Consider the following 17788-nt stretch of genomic DNA (forward strand, 5'->3'; position numbering starts at 1 on the left):
TTCTTTTATAAGACCCTGAGCATTTGTATCTCCCACTGGGTGAGAAAACCTCAGTCTAGCATCAGTGTCTATTCCTGTCAGGACCTATTTGCAGCGCCCACACCCCTCCCCCTCCGCCTCCCCAGGGCTACCAGCATCAGTCTCACTTGCCAGCTATGTTCAGAGTCTTCCCACCAGGGAAATCGGCCACACAGCCATCTGCAGCCTCTGTCTCTTCTCAACTGAAAGAAGATACACAATGTGAGAATTTTGAGTTAAGCTTTAGTCAGCGTCTTCCTGAGGACTATAGCCTGGGAGACAGCCTCTCAGTAGCTCTGAGAAACTGCTCCTAAGAGGTCAGGGCTGGTGGCGGGGGGGAAGCTAGTTTATAAGTGATTTTAAAAATTTTGAGGGGGTCGCTACAGAATACATGCAGGCAAGCATACTTCTTGGTAAGAGATGACTGCTGGTCGCAAAGAACAGATATTTCAAGTTAATGATTGTAGTGCTTTTCTATGTGTGGGAAAATGCAAGAAGCTGGGTTCATTAAAATTCTTCCTGAGATACATGTAACTCTCTAAGGGGCCTGTTTGTCCAAAGCACAGAGCATCCTGTCCTTAACTTCCTCTGTCTGAATCACAGAGTGCACTGTGGGTCAGTGACTGAAGAGGGTTCATCTTTGTAGACTTGCTCTCTTGCAAACTCTCTTTGCTCTTCTTTCTTGTTTGCAGTCTCTTGTTGGCAGACAGAACGGTTCTCATTGACATTGTGTGCCTTAGAGTGTATGGGAGAACTACATCCAGACTCAGCCCATTCCTGCATTGCTGAGGTGCCCACGACCCACTTTCAAGGGCGCAGGTAGCCACCTTAAGTGAGCACATGGGGAGATTTTCTTGTTGACTGCAATTGTCTTCCAAACCTGGGCACCAACGTCCCCTTCTTTAATGTACCCCTCAAATTTCTATAGTGATTTCCACAGGGCTGTGTGCCGTACAGACACCCCTTTAATAGGCCAAGTTTCTGTTGCCCTTCTGCCTGACCGTACGGCCAGGCCATTGGCCACTGACCATGAGTCAGTAAAAACCCAAACATTGGGGCTTTTACCGCTACTCAATTCGTACCGCTGCTAGGAAAGCATCATGCAGTTCAGTGCACTGAGCTGATTTGGTTTTACCTTCTTCAACCAGAGTGGTGGCCTTCCAAACCGGATGTTGTCCCTTTACCCTGGAACTGCCATCCCTAAACCAAGCTGCAGTTTGCTGTTCAGTCAATAACCACTCATAGGGCTCTGTCCACATGGAAGTTGGTTCCAGCAGCTCCTCAGGTGGCTCCAAAGTCAGCCCTAGAGCCCTAGAGGCTCCCTGATAGTATCTCCTCTTTGTCTTGCTTAGACAGCATGATCTTGTATTAACCATTTACATATTATTATGGAACTCTTCGGAATGCTGCCATCCCCATTAGAGCACTTCTCCAACATCACCCTAGACATTGTGGGTATTTCAGATTTCAAGATCATTTTCTGTCCTCCAGTCATAGGAGTAGCTTCAATTAATAATGTCCAGTAGCAAGGTAGTAACTGCCCCTCAAAGGGAAATTCTCTAGTCCAGAGCCCCAGTGGTCCTCACCATAAGCCCCAGTCTATGCTCCATGTAGGGCTATGGCACAGAGGATTGGTCCCTCCCAGCTCTCTAGCTTCTGTCCTACACTGTGTGGGCAATTCTCATTTAGCATATCTAATTAATACTTCTTGAAGGCAGGATTTACATGTCTGCTGCTTTACAATATTAGGTAGGGGAAACGACCACTTCACATAAAACCTGTTCAAACATACCAGTTCTCCTACAACCTTTTACCTTAATTGCATCAACACTTATGTTTCTACCTGTAGCCTCCATTAGGACTCTATCAACAAGTTTTGGCATTATAATACTAAGTAGGGAACGTGTTCCCTGACTAGACATGATATCCATTCCCATCAAACATCCAGGTAAAGGAGCCATAACTGCTTTACATTATACCTGCTTAAACATTACAACTTTCACAATCCTATCCATGCTTACATTTTTATGTTCTGTCAGTCTAATTGTAGCCTGAACCTGGGCTTCACCAATGGGTTTTGGTACCATAGTGTCTGGGGCTCCGGTATCAGGGAGTCCTGGAAATGTCTCTTTTTTACCTGCTGACCACTTTATCCACTTTTGTGCAAAAGGCTTTGGATCCCAGGTGAGGGGTTGAGTCAAGGGACCCTGGCCTTTTCATCAATCTTTATCTTGATGACTCAGCCTAACTGTTGCCACAAGCAATCGCTGGTCAGGTTTTTCACTGGAATCTCTGCCTTCCAGACTTTCAAATTTCTCTGTAAATAGAGCAGACTTGTTTGGGGCCCTTAAAGTTGGGGGACCAGAAGGGGGTCTCTTTGGTAGTGCTGTATTAAAAACTGTTTTAATCCCATCAATGTCCGTTTCATTCTTTCCATTTCATGATAACCCTCTAAAGATTGCCATGCTGCGGGGATGAGTCCCATGACACTCCCCTTTTTGTTTCATTCCTATCAAAAGTTGCTTAATTCACCTTATTTCTTAATAACTGTTTAAAAGTTTCCACCTCCTGGGGAAGAGTCTCTTGAAGGTACCTTTGGCTTCTTCTCATTCTCTTTTTATTTAACCTGTCTTCATTAGCATCTGTAAGACCCATGAGGGGAAATTGAGACAACACATTTGATAAGGCTTCCTGGACTGTTATTCAGTTTTGCAACAATAAGGTTACATGGGGCGTCCACGTGAAAGGGGTCTCCTTAACCACAGTATTTGCCATGACTGTTGCCAAAATCTTGGCTTTCTGTGCACCGATGCCAAACAGAAATTTGGAGACAGAGTTATGGAGGAAAAAGGAAAAGTGGCTTTATTTCTTTGCCAGGCAGAGAGGGAACACAGTAGGCTAGCGCCTCAAGAACTGTGCCCCCCTCCCTGGGGAATAGGGAGAAGTTAGATAGTCAGGACTCGTGATCAGAGGTGTGTGATAAGGATCAAGGTAGTAACAGTCTTGCATTCTTTCTTTGGCAAAGTTTCCCAAGGATGGCGTTGCTGACAAGATGAGGGTGTGTGCAGGGTCTCCTAATCTTGATGAGTTTCTCTGGTCCCTTTAATCTTGCCTCAGGTGGCTGCTCCTCTCTTGATTAGCAACTGCTCGAATCTGCCCTTTGGAACTTAGGGAAGGTCATGGAGGCTGGAGTCTTGCCTACAAGAAATGGGGGACAAGACCTCCATGCCCGGAAGCCCCACAGGGCCCTGCTCGGCATCATGAGCTGGGTAAAGGGCATATTCAGGGGATGAACATCGCAGTCGGTCATTTTAAAGCCAGTTCTAGGAGGCTAGCATCTCAGCTGCTTCGGGTGCTCTCCTTTGGCATTCATAGGGGGAAATGGAGAGTCCCTCTTCTCAGGGTAAATAGACCCTACAGTGGCTTTTATCCAGTCTACCAGGCTGGCTGTTCCCCTGGGAATAACCTCGTGTTCACCTGGATTTTGTATCACCATCTGGGGTTGTTCAACAGTGCCTTGCGTGTCCTGAATCAACCCAAACATGCTCTTACCCTCCACAGCATTCAAAACCGAAGACACAGCCCTCAAATTAGTTACTCCCACAATCCATTTCAGTAACAGTTCTTCAGGAAGCTGATAATATCTATGATCAATGTTATGACTCTTTCACACTGATGAAATCAAATTCACATTTTATGGCAAGACAAGAAAAATTTAAACATAAAATTTTTCTTTGCCCATTGGGACCTCCTCCCTCCCCTTTAGTGTGTGTTGTGCATCTGCATTAACCAGACCTCCTTAGGAGATAACATTCTTTCTAATCTTGTAAAGGGTCACATCTCCTTAGGAGATAAACGTCCTCCTTAATCTTGCAAGGGGCTGCGATGACCCATGACCCACTACTCGCTTTGTACATGTAGATATGGATTGTGTAAACTGTCAATAATACATGGTCATTTAATGTACAGCCCTCTGTCTCAAAGACATATATAACTGTGCTTTGACCTCTAATGGGCGGAACGGTTCTGATTCTCGGAGCTTTCCGAGAGGATGCTCCCAGGTTATGACCCTCCGTTTGGCTTGAATAAAAATTTCCATTTCTTTCTTAGATCAACTGATTAGTTTTTTTGTCAACAGCCCTATACCCCCTGGTTTCAATAGTTTTTTGGTTTTGTCCTTCCCCCACAACCGACTACCTTCCTGGAGACCAGAAGTCTTTGAGGTCCTTTCTGTTTCCCTGCAAAACTTTTACCTTAGAGGGTGGCTGTGAGGCTAGTGACCAGCTCAGACTGACCAAATTCCGAGCTTGGTCTAGTACCAGGATCTGAATCAGCTCTCTCTTTCAGTTTCATTTAGGCACTGCAGAGTAACTGATTGCAGTACAGCAGCTACTCCATACCACCGGTGACCATGTGGTCACCCAGCAATCAAACGTTCTTCATCCCTTGCCCCGTCATCCTTTCTCTTTCCAGACCACATATTTCCACGAGCCAAGGCCATTCTAGCAAATTCCACTTCTCTGACACCAACTAAAGATCTGGTCACCAATTTCACTATGCGTGTGTTGGGGGGTGGTCCCCACACCAACAAGCAATTCTTCAACACCAGCTGGGTGTCCTGCAATTTAACTTAATTCTGATGCCATCTGCCTGAGATGGTGTCAGATCCCATAGATTAAAGGCTCAGTTGTACAAGAGGCTCTCCACCCCCTTTTCCCAACACACTTCAGAGGCCCGTTGTAAGTCCAGGTTGTTACTTGTCCTTCTGACCGACTTGATATAGATTGGAAGCTCCAATGACTTCCTCCTTGGGCTCAATTAATTTGCTAGAGCAGTTCACAGAACTGAGAAAAGCATTTACTCGCTAGATTACCTGTTTATGATAAAAGGATATATACTCAGAACAGCCAGCTGGAAGAGATGCTTACGGCAAGGTATGGGAAAGGGCGTGGAGCTTCCATGCTCTCTGAGGGTGCCCCTCTTCTGGAATTTCCACTGGTCTACCAATCCAGAAACTGTCTGTATCCTGTCCTTCTGGGATTTTATGGAGGCTTCATTACGTAGGCAACGATCAAATCATTGGCCATTGGCTATAGATTCAACTTCTAGCCTCTCTCCCCTCCCTGGAGGTCAAAGGGTAGTACTGAAAGTTCCAGTTCTCCAATCACAGAGTTGGTTCCCCTGGCAACCAGCCCCCCACCCCCACCCCCGTTCTTAGTTGATTTGGGGGCATTCCAAATGTCATTCAATTAACATAACAAAAGACACCTTGATCTGTCTCACCATTTAGGAAATTCCAAGGTTTGGGAACCAGGGACAAAGACCAAATATACATTTCTTATTATAAATCAATATCACAGCATCCCATCAGAAAAACTGACAGAGGACAAGATCATGTAAATCATGGAAGAAGAGATACAACTGACTAATACTATGAAAAGATAATGATAGTTAACTGTTAATCAGAGAAAGGCAAATCTAATTTCAATTTTAGAATCCATTTTGTAAGTTTTAGGTTGGCAAAGATTAAATAGAACAATAAAAACTAGTGTGGTCAAGGTCTAGGAAAGTTGGGCAATTTTATACTCTGTTGTTAGGATTGTAAAGGGATAAAACTAAACAGGAAGCCAATGATTTAAATCATGCCTATGTTCAGTGCCACCATTTATGCAGATCTTTATCTATACATTCTTTTTATTGAGAGATATTCACCAGATATTGCTGAGCGGAAAACAGAATGATCCTTTATCTCGAACTGCATATTGTAGATGGATGATTGTATAAAGTGTACAGTTCTGCCTGTACAATATACAGACTAACAGAAGGGTTTAGAAAGTCGGTCATACGCAGACCTACTAGAGAATGGACTTGAGGATATGGGGAGGGGGAAGGGTAAGCTGTGACAAAGTGAGAGAGTGGCATGGACATATATACACTACCAAACGTAAAATAGATAGCTAGTGGGAAGCAGCCGCATAGCACAGGGAGATCAGCTCGGGGCTTTGTGTCCACCTAGAGGGGTGGGATAGGGAGGGTGGGAGGGAGGGAGATGCAAGAGGGAAGAGATATGGGGACATATGTATATGTGTAACTGAGTCACTTTGTTATAAAGCAGAAACTAACACACCATTGTAAAGCAATTATCCTCCAATAAAGATGTTAAGAAAAGAAAAGAAAAGAAAGAACGACGGTCAGGGCTTCCCTGGTGGCACAGTGGTTGAGGGTCCACCTGCCGATGCAGGGGATGCGAGTTCGTGCCCCGGTCCGGGAAGATCCCACATGCCGCGGAGCGGCTGGGCCTGTGAGCCATGGCTGCTGAGCCTGCGCTTCCGGAGCCTGTGCTCCTCAACGGGAGAGACCGCGGCAGTGAGAGGCCCGCGTACAGCAAAAAAAAAAAAGAAAGAAAGAAAGACGGTCATAGTAGTTCTGATCTCGGGTGGCCTTGGCCTGCGTCGGCTTGAAGCAGGACTCTGGTTCCCAGACAGAGATTGAAGTCAGGCCACGGCAGTCAGAGTGCTGAATCAGAGTCAGTGGCCAGTGACAAGGTCCTGGCCCTTCGGCTTTGCAGAAATTAATTCCCATAAAGACAGAAAGTAGTGAAACAAGTAAAGTATTTATTAGGAGGAAAAAGAGTATGTGTGGATAGACACAGGGGCTGACTCAGAGAGAGAGTCGCACACTTGTCATAGTTTGAATCACTTATATGGGGTATTTCTTCCAGGTTTCCTTTGGCCAATCATTTCTATTTGCCTGGTTCTGAGTCTGTATTTGGTATATCTCAGGATCCTCCCACGTGTGTGTGCGCATCTCTCACCCAAGATGGATTCCAGAGAAGAGGTCTATGGGTAGGTTGACGTCACTCCCATTTTGATCTCCAAGGAGCTTTTCTGCGCATGTATAGTCGGGAAGGTCTCCTTGACCTCAAGAATGAGAAATATGCGGTCTCTATCTTTTATCTAAGTGGGGCTCAGCCTCCTCCCTCACTCCTGCTATCTTGGAGTATCTGTCCACAGGGGACAAACTCCAACTACTCAGCCTGGGGCCCATCTATCTCCTGCCTCAGTTCTTTCCGGAGGGTGGGATTTGGGGTTATCTTTCCTCACTTATCAAGTTTGAGAGACCAGCATGTTCCCACCCATCTTCACACACCTCTGTGACAATAGGCCCAGGTCCTTGGCCCCTTTCCAGGCACTTGGCCAAACTGGATGCCCAGGGCACAGCCACCATGAGAAAGGAGGCCCTGGTAGTTGGGAATGCAAAGGAAATTGTAAAGGAAATTTTGGCCCACCGAGAGGAGAAAAGAAAAGTAATTCATTTTAATACTGAAGAACATCGCCTTTGAATCTGGGAGAAGCTTCCTGGACTAGGCTGCCCTAAGAAGACCACATATAGTTGCTTATGTAAATTTTCAGTACCTTTTTCTGGAGCGTTCGTCTATACCTCCCACTCCCTTATATTGTGAAAGAATGTAACTCAGCCAAACCGTGAAGTCCTCTACCAGATGGTGTTTCACAGCCCAGCCTAAACAATGTTGACTCAGACTGACAAGGAGAGGTTTGGTGCCTGTAACCATAACTTGTACATCTGGGGATGGGGAGAGTTTCTCCAACTTTTCATCCTGTTTTCTTGGAAACAGTTGGACCTATTTAAACTGTGTCTGGATGGAAATTTTTACAAAAAACAAAAATGAAGATTTCCTTTCAAAAATCCTTTTTAGGTTTTGTTTTCCCCAGGCCCAATAGTCACTATAACGGGAAGACTAAAAAAGGAAAAAAACATGTGAACCTTGGGTTTTCTCTGGAGAAGGTGACAACTGATATTCTGCAGCTCTTCTGCTCAGGGGCTGGAAACCCCAAAGTGATGGCGCCAGGCTGATGTGGGGGAAGATGGTAGACCGAGAGTGTCCCCCCTTCTAAAGGGCTGGCCTAAACCCAGAGTCCAGAGTGTCACCTAATCCTCTGGTGTTTAAAAAAGGCAGAAATTGGATTTTCATGTCGACTCTCCCAACATGTAAACATGAGCAACTGATTGGAACAGTGAAAAATTATTTTATGAAACAGCAGGAGAGACCCTAGGGATCATCTTGTTGAATCCATCATTTTGGAGATAGACGTCTGAGGTCCAGAGGAACAAATGACTTGCCAGGATGATACCAGAGTCTAGACCTACTTCTTCCTGCTGTGATTTTATTAACTGGCATTCAACTGATGGCTCTTTTAAATAACCAGACATATTTAGTTAGGTGAGTTCTTTCCCTCCCTCTTCTTTTCTCTCTCTCTCCTTCCCGCCCTCTTGGTTCTTTCAAGTATTCATTCATTCACATATATCTCCTTTCCATTATTTTCTAGACAATTTAAGTTTTGAATTCCTCTGATTCAGGAGGTATTTACGAGAGTGCTTCTTAATTCTAAGTACTTAAGAGTTTAAAAAAAATGTTTATTTATTATTTATTTTTGGCTGCTCTGTGTCTTAGTTGTGGCACGTGGGATCTTTGCTGCAGAATGCAGACTCTTAGTTGCAGCGTGCATGCGGAATCTAGTTCCCCATCCAGGGATTGAAACTGGACGCCCTGCATTGCGAGCGGGGAGTCTTACCCACTGAACCACCAGGGAAGTCCCAAAGTACTTAAGACTTTTTAAGGTGTGCTTTTACCATGTATTTCTAATTTTATTGCCCTACGCTCAGGACATTCGGCTTGTAAATCTCCACTTTTATATTTCGTTGATAGGTTTTCTTTGGAGCCAAATATATGATCAATTTTTATAAAGATTCCAAGAGCAAAATAAAATAATGTCTATTTTTCATCAGTTAAGGCACAGAATTCTGTGTATGTACCAGATCAAACTTGTTGATTGTAATATTCAGATTCTCTAGTCATTTATTTCTGTTTTACTAGATCTGTCAAATTCAGAAGAAGTACATTAAAGTATTTCAATATGTATATACAGCGTGTGTGCGCATGATTTAAATTAAGTCCTCGTATTTTTGGTAGTTTTTGTTTTACGTATCTTGTAACTATGCTGTTGGGAATATCAAAACTTATAGTTTTCTTCAAACTGTAGCTTTTACCATACTATAATGTTTCTCATAACTCTAATACTTTTGACTTTAAATTCTACTTTATCTGATGTTAGTAAATCTATCTGCTTTCTTTCTGAATGTCTCTGTTTGATATCTCTTTGTTTATCCCTTTATTTTCTTTAAGTATATCATTATTTTAATATACTCTACCCATGCTTATTATTAAAAATATAAGAAATACAGGAAAGTATAAGGAAGAAACACATTACCAAAAATTCTACTATCTAAAGGTAACTGATGGTAACATTTGGTTGACATCATTCCAGACAGCTCTTTATGCATATATAGAAAGAAGGATCCCGATAACGACAAAGATAGAGATATAAAAACAATTGTGTATTACTCAGCCATAAAAAGAAACGAAAATGAGTTTTTTGTAGTGAGGTGGATGGATCTAGAGTCTGTCACACAGAGTGAAGTAAGTCAAAAAGGGAAAAACAAATACCGTATGCTAACACATATATATGGAATCAAAAAAAAAAAAAAGGTTATGAAGAACCTAGGGGCAGGACAGGAATAAGGACACAGACGTAGAGAATGAACTTGGAGACACGGGAAGGATGAAGGGGAAGCTGGGACGAAGTGAGAGAGTGGCATGGACATATATACACTACCAAATGTAAAATAGATAGCTAGTGGGTAGCAGCCACATAGCACAGGGAGATCAGCTCTGCGCTCTGTGACCACCTAGAGGGGTGGGATAGGGAGGGTGGGAGGGAGACGCAAGAGGGAAGAGATATGGGGATATATGTATATGTATAGCTGATTCATTTTGTTATAAAGCAGATACTAACGTCCCATTGTAAAGCAATTATACTCCAATAAAGATGTTAAAAAAAATTCTGTAAGGATGGTATCATTCCATATGTGACATATTTTTAAAAATAAATACTACACTTAACTTTGAATGAGTTTAATAGAAACAAATGCTTAGATCAAACTACTTAAGGTAATTGTTTGTTTGTTTTTTCTCTACAAGGGAAAAAATTTCCTAAAAGATGCCACAAAATGTAAGGAAATTTAAGAAGTTGGAGTCATTGTGGGTTTTTTAAAAATGTTAGTTTCCATATAGAGAGGATTGGTTGATTACTTGCTAGGAAAGATAGGGGATTAACAAATAGATATATCCTTTATCCTGACCTCTCCTTCCTCCGAATTTTGATGCTTATATTATTTTAACTTTGTCAATTTTGTCAGAGTTGTAACAATTTCATTCTGCATTCTGAAGCCATAATTATCTCAGATGTTTAATAGTGCTCCTATATCTAAGTGGATTCTGTGTTCCCCACCAGACCCATTTCTATGGCTTCAGAATAACAGGGCTCTTTATTTCAATTCATAGTTTAGTGAGTGAGATTTCGCCATCAAGTAGATTTCTCAAAAGGGCTCATAGATGCTGTATTTTCCGAGTCATGTCTGAAAATGTGAGCTTTTGCCTTTATATTGATACTTAAGCTCCAACCTGGCTGAGAAGAATCCACTTGGATCATATTCTTTTTCCTTGTAGACGTTTCTCCTTTGTTCTGGCACTGATTGCTACTGGAAAGACATGTGAAACCTGCACACTTTTTCTCTTTGCAAGCGAATTTCTTTTTGTCCTGGATGTGAAAAATATATATTTTTTTATTTTCTAAGTTTAATAGTTTAGCCAGAATGTGTCTGAAGGTTTACTATTATTGATTTTTCCTAGTAAATGGTGTGTGATTTCAATCTTGCAGATTTAGTCTTTATTCTAATGTTTATATGATTTCACTTTTTAAATATAGATTTGTAATCTATTTGGAATTTATTCTGGTGTATGGTATGAGGGATTGGTCCAATGTTATCTTTTTCTTAATGACTATCCAGGTGCTGTTTGTGGTGTGTTGAACGTTAAGTACTGGCGGAGCATGAAGATGGTGCTGTCAGTGGGCCATCGTGGCTGGAGGGGGAGGGGTCAGGGACAGAGGTACTGATTTAGGGTCATAGTGGGGATGTGCAAACAAGGAGACAAATGGGATTGACAGGTGTCAAAAATCCAGAAATGGCTAAATTAAACCCATCATCAATAAACAGTAATTGGTAAGAATTTATTGTGCATATAAGAGCTTTTAAATTCAAAGACTTAAATGGAGCTCAGGGTCATGACATTATAGGTTAGCTAATAAAGTGAAAGTGAGGAAGTTATTTAACCTTTACAATGACTGGTTATTTATGACGAGGGTTTCCAGACGGCAGGGGATTGGTTAAAAGTGATTAACTCGTATCATTTTTGGAAAGCTGACTTAAGTTTCCTTTATGATTATCAGGCATTTACAAGAAGTGGCCCAAGTTAAGTTCCGCTTGTTTTGCTGAATAAACTAAATTAAGTTTCACTTATGTGGCCTAAGTGGTTTTGTCTGCTCATGGAATTTTCAAGTCCAGTCTCCATTTTGTATTTAATTTTAACAATCCCCTCCTTTGGTCATTCTTTCAGCAGGTTAAGAGTATGAACAACTAGTATAGCATCACTCTCACTTACCACTGTTGATGGAGCTGGGTGGACGAATCACATAGTCACTGTTTCTGCTAGTTGAGTCTTCAGGACAGATGGTCATGAGTCACTGTTGCATTGCTATCATAGACAGGGAGGTCAGATCACTGAGTTCTTCCAGTTGTCTGATCCTGAGGGATTCCATTTGGGATGTAAGTGGCTGCCAAAATGTATTTAAAACCCTGGAGAGAATACAGTGCACTAGAGAGGTTAATATGATGACTATAAGAAAGTAATAGCCAAGGACTGAAAAGTTCCCCAGAGCAGAGATTCCCAGGAGTCAAGATTTAAGCAACTGAATAAATCAAAAAGTTACAATCTGATTCAGATTTTATCTTTCTAAGTCAATCTACATTTTTTTGGGAATAATTTGTAATTGGGTTTCCTTTTTTTTTTTCTGAATTATTTACATAGGAACACATGATAGGTGAGCAGTCACATGTCCTCATGATTACTTGGGACGGGATGAACATGAGAATGTTAATTTCAGGAGGCGGTGTTACAGGTGAGCTTCCACCTAAATTAGGCCTCTACTCGGAGTAAGCAAGCAGGTAATTTATAAGAAGCATTTCTATGGAAACAAAAGAAAAACAGAGGTCAGTAGTTGGAGCAAATTATAAACACAGTTTCTGAATTTGGAGAGCAGCAGTTGAGAAAATTTCTATATTTGAGTTTTGAGTTAGGATCATCTTTAAATAATGGGAAGAGGATGATAGTTTCAATCTGATGGATTGTCTTGGTTTGCAGTTGGACTGTCTTTTTTTTTTTTTTTTTTTGCAGTACGCGGGCCTCTCACTGCTGTGACCTCTCCTGTTGGCGGAGCACAGGTTCCGGACGCGCAGGCTCAGTGGCCATGGCTCACAGGCCTAGCCGCTCTGCGGCATGTGAGATCTTCGCGGACCGGGGCACGAACCCGTGTCTCCTGCATTGGCAGGCGGACTCTCAACCACTGCGCCACCAGGGAAGCCCTGGATTGTCTTTTATGATGAACTCTCTTGAGTGTCCCACACAGCAACAGGCATAAGGTTGTCCATATATAACCCATTGTGGTGGTTTCTCCGAGGTCTGCAGGTAGATGTCAAAACCTCAAAGACAACCAACAGAACTAGAATCTAATAACAGGTACACTATAGTTTTCTACTGAAGCACAATTTTTATAGTCACCCTGTTTTTATCAAAGGTCATTACAGTGAAATTAATTTGTTTATAAAGTAAATCTAGTCTTACTAAACTTGGCTAGATTATTTATACAGTTATAGCAAGAATAGTAATTCTATGTATAGCCTCAAATATGACACTCCAGTCAAAGCTTTGGTACTATCCAAGGGGCTTTATTGGTTCCATAAAGTCAACCTTAGTTCCTTAAAATTGGTAACAAGGAATCTCATATTAGACCTTTAAAAGTCTCTTTAGGCTAAGAAGCCAGCCAAAGACTTGTCCAATTGTATCCTGTTACAAAGAGAACAGATTCTTTTTGGACTTATGTAAATACACATATTGTCTTGAGAAATAATAATATTTGATAAGAGTTTCTGAATTCTGGAGGGATCAGGCAGGGAGAAAAAGATAAATGTTTCAACTTTGGTTTACAAAAGTATACCAAATTGCAGTAAGTTATAGATAGATTAAAAGAGAAGAGAAAAAAGGGTTCTTTAATTCTGGAAAATAAACCATTAAAGAACCAGCAATGTTTTAAATTGTCATAAAAATTATAATCATTTTCATCAGTTCATTCTTTCCCATGTAATTAATTCCTGCTTGATTTTTCAGTTAGCAGTTTTATGAATCAGTCAGTTTTCCATTAGAATTTTAGAAATACCCAATTCAGTGTTATGATTTAAAACCTACAAGAAACCTGTATTCTAAAATACCTGTCAGGGTCATTTCCATGAATCTCTTTGAAGATTAAGCATTTTGACTGTAGTTGATTGTAAATGCTTTCAGAGAAGAATCAAGAGGAAAACAGGGGCTTCCCTGGTGGCACAGTGGTTGAGAGTCCGCTTGCCGATGCACGGGATACGGGTTCGTGCCTCGATCTGGGAAGATCCCGCATGCCGTGGAGCGGCTGGGTCCGTGGGTCATGGCCGCTGAACCGGCGCATCCGGAGCCTGTGTTCCGCAACGGGAGCGGCCACAACAGTGAGAGGCCCGCATACGGGAAAAAAAAAAAAAAAAAAAGTAAAATAATAACTGTCTGTGAATGACAAAAGATTAAAATTAGCCATAGTTAAAGACCTGGTGAGAATTTATTTTAAAAAATTATGCAATTGACAAGTAAATTTGATTAATTTTATGATATACAACATTTTAAGATAATAGGTAGAATTATGACTGATAACATTATACCAGGATAAAAAAGATTTTTAGAAATTTCGTGTAATTTTTGAATTATAATATATACCCTTGTAAATATAAGCTAAGAAGGTTAAGCGTTACTTTTTATTTGACAATATTTCCCATGCAATTTAACATAGCAAATAAAACTAAATAAATTAACATTTCCCTTTTTATAAGGAGAGAGAGCACATCTTTTGAGATCTTCCAGGGGCCCTCTGAAAAATCCCAAAATTAGTTTGAGGTAAAAAAGACTTCATTTAGAATTTGGTTTTGGACAGTTTATCAAAAATGTCCAAAGATTTAAAGCACTTGATCAACTAGGAGCACAAGTCCGTATGAAACAATACGTAGTTATTCATTCAACCAAATGACAATTAAAAGATTTTAAAGGTAAATGCAGAAAATTACATAGTTGTAAAAAAAAAAAAAAAAAACCCCAAACCTTAGCTTTTTTAATCTTGAAAAAACTCAGTTTTTCTAAGTAATCAAAGACTTAATAAAGACAATGTGAAGTGCAGGAAATATTTTCATAGGACACAATTCTTTGTTTCTTAGGCAGATTACATTAAAGGTAAAAAAAATCTTTTTATAATCTTTTACCAAGAATAGATCAATAATCTAAGAAATTTTGTGACTTTAACAGAGAGAAAATTAAACTCTAGTTTTGTATCCATACATTACTGAGTTCATTTAAAAAACCTTTTTAAATAAATTTATTCACTTTTAACCAGTTTTGATGTCACAACATAAAATTTCTTTTCCTCAAACTTTCTGCAATATTTTGTATCCATTTAGGCTTCGTCTTCTTCCTTTTCTTTTCTTATTCTGGAAAAACTAGTCATTTTATTTTAGGATAAAATTACTCTCTTTTTTCCTTAACAAAAATACATCCTATATTTCTTGTATACTCTTCATATAAAAATACATCCCATTTTCTTCCTAGAGTTGTTTCCCTTCACTCTTTGTGTCTAGTAGTTTTATTTTTATATATTGATTATAAATTTTAACTATCAGTAACCTTTACTTTTCAGTGAAAACTAGGAAGCAGACATTTGTGAACTGTCTATCATATCCTGTAGTATCCTATAGTAAATTAGTGAATTTATAAAAATACAATTATAAAAACTTATAATTTTTTAGAGACATATGATTTTTATAGTGCAATTTTAAGGTGGCAAAGACATATTTATTAATGGATCTAAATATCTTTTGTCTCTCTGTAAAAACTTAAGAAGTCAAAAGTATATAAATTTATGTTTAGCAATGAATGTCTCAGCGTGTTATCTTATTTGCAAGTTATCTAGATATTCAAAGAACATCCATTATTTAGCTTAACTTAGTACAAACTTTTATTTGCACCTATTTAAATTACTTGTTTTAAACAATTATGCTTGGATTAAATATTAAACAGCTAATCATCATCTTAAGTTATTTTTCTCATTGACAAATTTTGTAACAGAGATAGCATGAGCTTATTTGTCTGGTAAACACAAGTAGAAAAAGTTGTATGATTGCATTACCTTTAATGCTAACAATTCTGAAGACATACCTGTTTTTATTAAATCAACAAACTTAAACTAGTTTTTATTTATCCAATATTATTGCAGATTATGTGAACCTGAAAAACATTTGGGTTAGTTTCTACAATTCTGAGGGTTTTAGTGGTAGTTAATTCATATAAGCTCTTATTTTGCTTTAAGCCAATTCAATAGAATTCTTTTAAAAAAATTTCATATATATAATATACATACATACATAGATATACAAAAACATAGACAGACACAAAAAGAAACCTTATAGCTTTCATTTAAAAAATTTAACCATGTCTCAGGTACAATAATGCAAAATTCACATGAGTAGCTGGGGCTTCCCTGGTGGCGCAGTGGTTGAGAGTCTGTCTGCCGATGCAGGGGACGTGGGTTCGTGCCCCAGTCCGGGAAGATCCCACATGTCACGGGGCAGCTAGGCCCATGAGCCATGACAAAAAAACAAAAAAGAATAGCTGGATCCAAAGTGTATTTCTGGCAGATGGACTAAGATTACCTGCTCAGATGACCGAAGTATTTTACTAAAATTTTTAAAGTTGTGCACTGTAAGGGATCTTTCAGATAAGCTATTTTTGGAGTCATTTTTGTCTATCAGAAGCTTCTTCACACCAATCAAAGAATGCATTCCACTGTGTCTGAGAGGTTTGGGACCCTCTCTTCTCAAGGGTGCCCCTTAAGGTGGATTATCTTATCTAAGTTAAAGATTCCTCAAAGTGGCCACTATAATTCCAAATTATCCAAAATTTCACCTGTTTTCCAAAAAGACACAAGATCCTGGTTTATAGAGGGTATACATATAGGAAGCAGGAGTTTTTGAAGGTGGAGAAAAAGCTTTAGACCAGGTAGACCCCCATCTTTACCTTTAGATTTCCCAAGATAACTTAACTATGAGGGGCCTTTTTTTTCAATAGCTGTTCCAAAATACAGGAAATAGTATGAACTCTCCACCCCCTTTGGAACAGATGAGGGTGACTTAACAAACAAAAGCTTCAACAAACAAAATACAGGTATGCACAATTAAGTCAGAGAGCTCAAAATGCAAAAAGGGCTCAGATCCAGGAGAGACCTGACCATGCACTCCACTGTTGTTGAGAAATCAGTGAGCTCAAAGGATTCTGTGGATACAGCACCTGGTTTGCTCACCAACCTCAGAGTTGCTGGAGTCGGGGTGGGAGAGTCTTTGGATCCCACCTCTGACACCAGAAACTGTCAAAAATCCAGAAATAGCAAAATTAAACCCACCAAGTCAAAAATAGTGTTTAGGAAGAAATTATTATGCATATAAGAGCAGTTCATGGACTGGGAGCTTTAAATTCAAAGACTGATATGAAGCTCGGGGTCATGACCTTACAGGATGGCTTATAAAGGGAAAGTGAAGAGCTGTTTAATCTTTACAATGAATGATTAGTTATTACAGTGGGGGTTTCCATATGGCAGGGGATGGGTTAAAAGCAATTATCTCATATCATTTTAAGGAAGATGACTTAATTTTCTTTTATGATTATCAGGCATTTATAAGAAGTAGCCCCAATTAAGTTTTGCTTGCCTTGCAGAATAAACTAAATTAAATTTTGCTTATGTGGCTTAAATGGTTTTGTCTGCTCAGGGAATTTGCAAGTCCTGTCTCTATTCTGTATTTAATTTTTAACACAGGAAAGGACATGTCAACGCCAATGTGAGCCAAGATCCAAATCTTAGGAAGCTTATTCACTTAGGGAATGCAAAGAAGGAAAGAGAGGAAGGGGGGGTTGAGGACGTAGGAAAAATATCAAGCAATGTTAAGGAAGCCAAGGCAAGAGGATTTCAAGGAGGAGGGAATCAACAGGGCCAAATGTTCCACAGAGGTTAAAGGGATGAAGATTGAGAAAAGACCACTGCATTTGGTCTTGAAAGACTGGCCTCCACGGGAAGGTAAGGGCAGGAGCCTGGTGCGAGGGGAAAAGGAATAAGCAGATGATATACTTGTGACAGCTCTTTCCAGAACAGTATGGAAGAAGAGGGAAAGATGAAGATGTTCAAGACTTAGCAGGGTAGAGGGGATGTTTCTTTTAGGCAGAGGGAGACTTTAGTACTTTAGCAAACTCATGAAAGGGGTCAGGGAAAGGAGAGGTGGAAGATAAAGGGGAGAAAAGCAAGGATAGAAAGGTAGGTGGCGGGAGATGGGATTGCAAGGCAGAGTGCAAGCAACAGAGACTCATTTTGGACCATTTTAGGAAAACAGATCAGTTATTGCCGCATGTAGCTGAAACAAGAGATGGGGAAAGAAGCAAAGGAAGCAGAACGAAGAACCCAAA

The sequence above is a fragment of the Grampus griseus genome (genome assembly GCF_964374135.1).
Source record: "Grampus griseus genome assembly, chromosome: 12".
Lineage (NCBI taxonomy): Eukaryota > Metazoa > Chordata > Mammalia > Artiodactyla > Delphinidae > Grampus > Grampus griseus.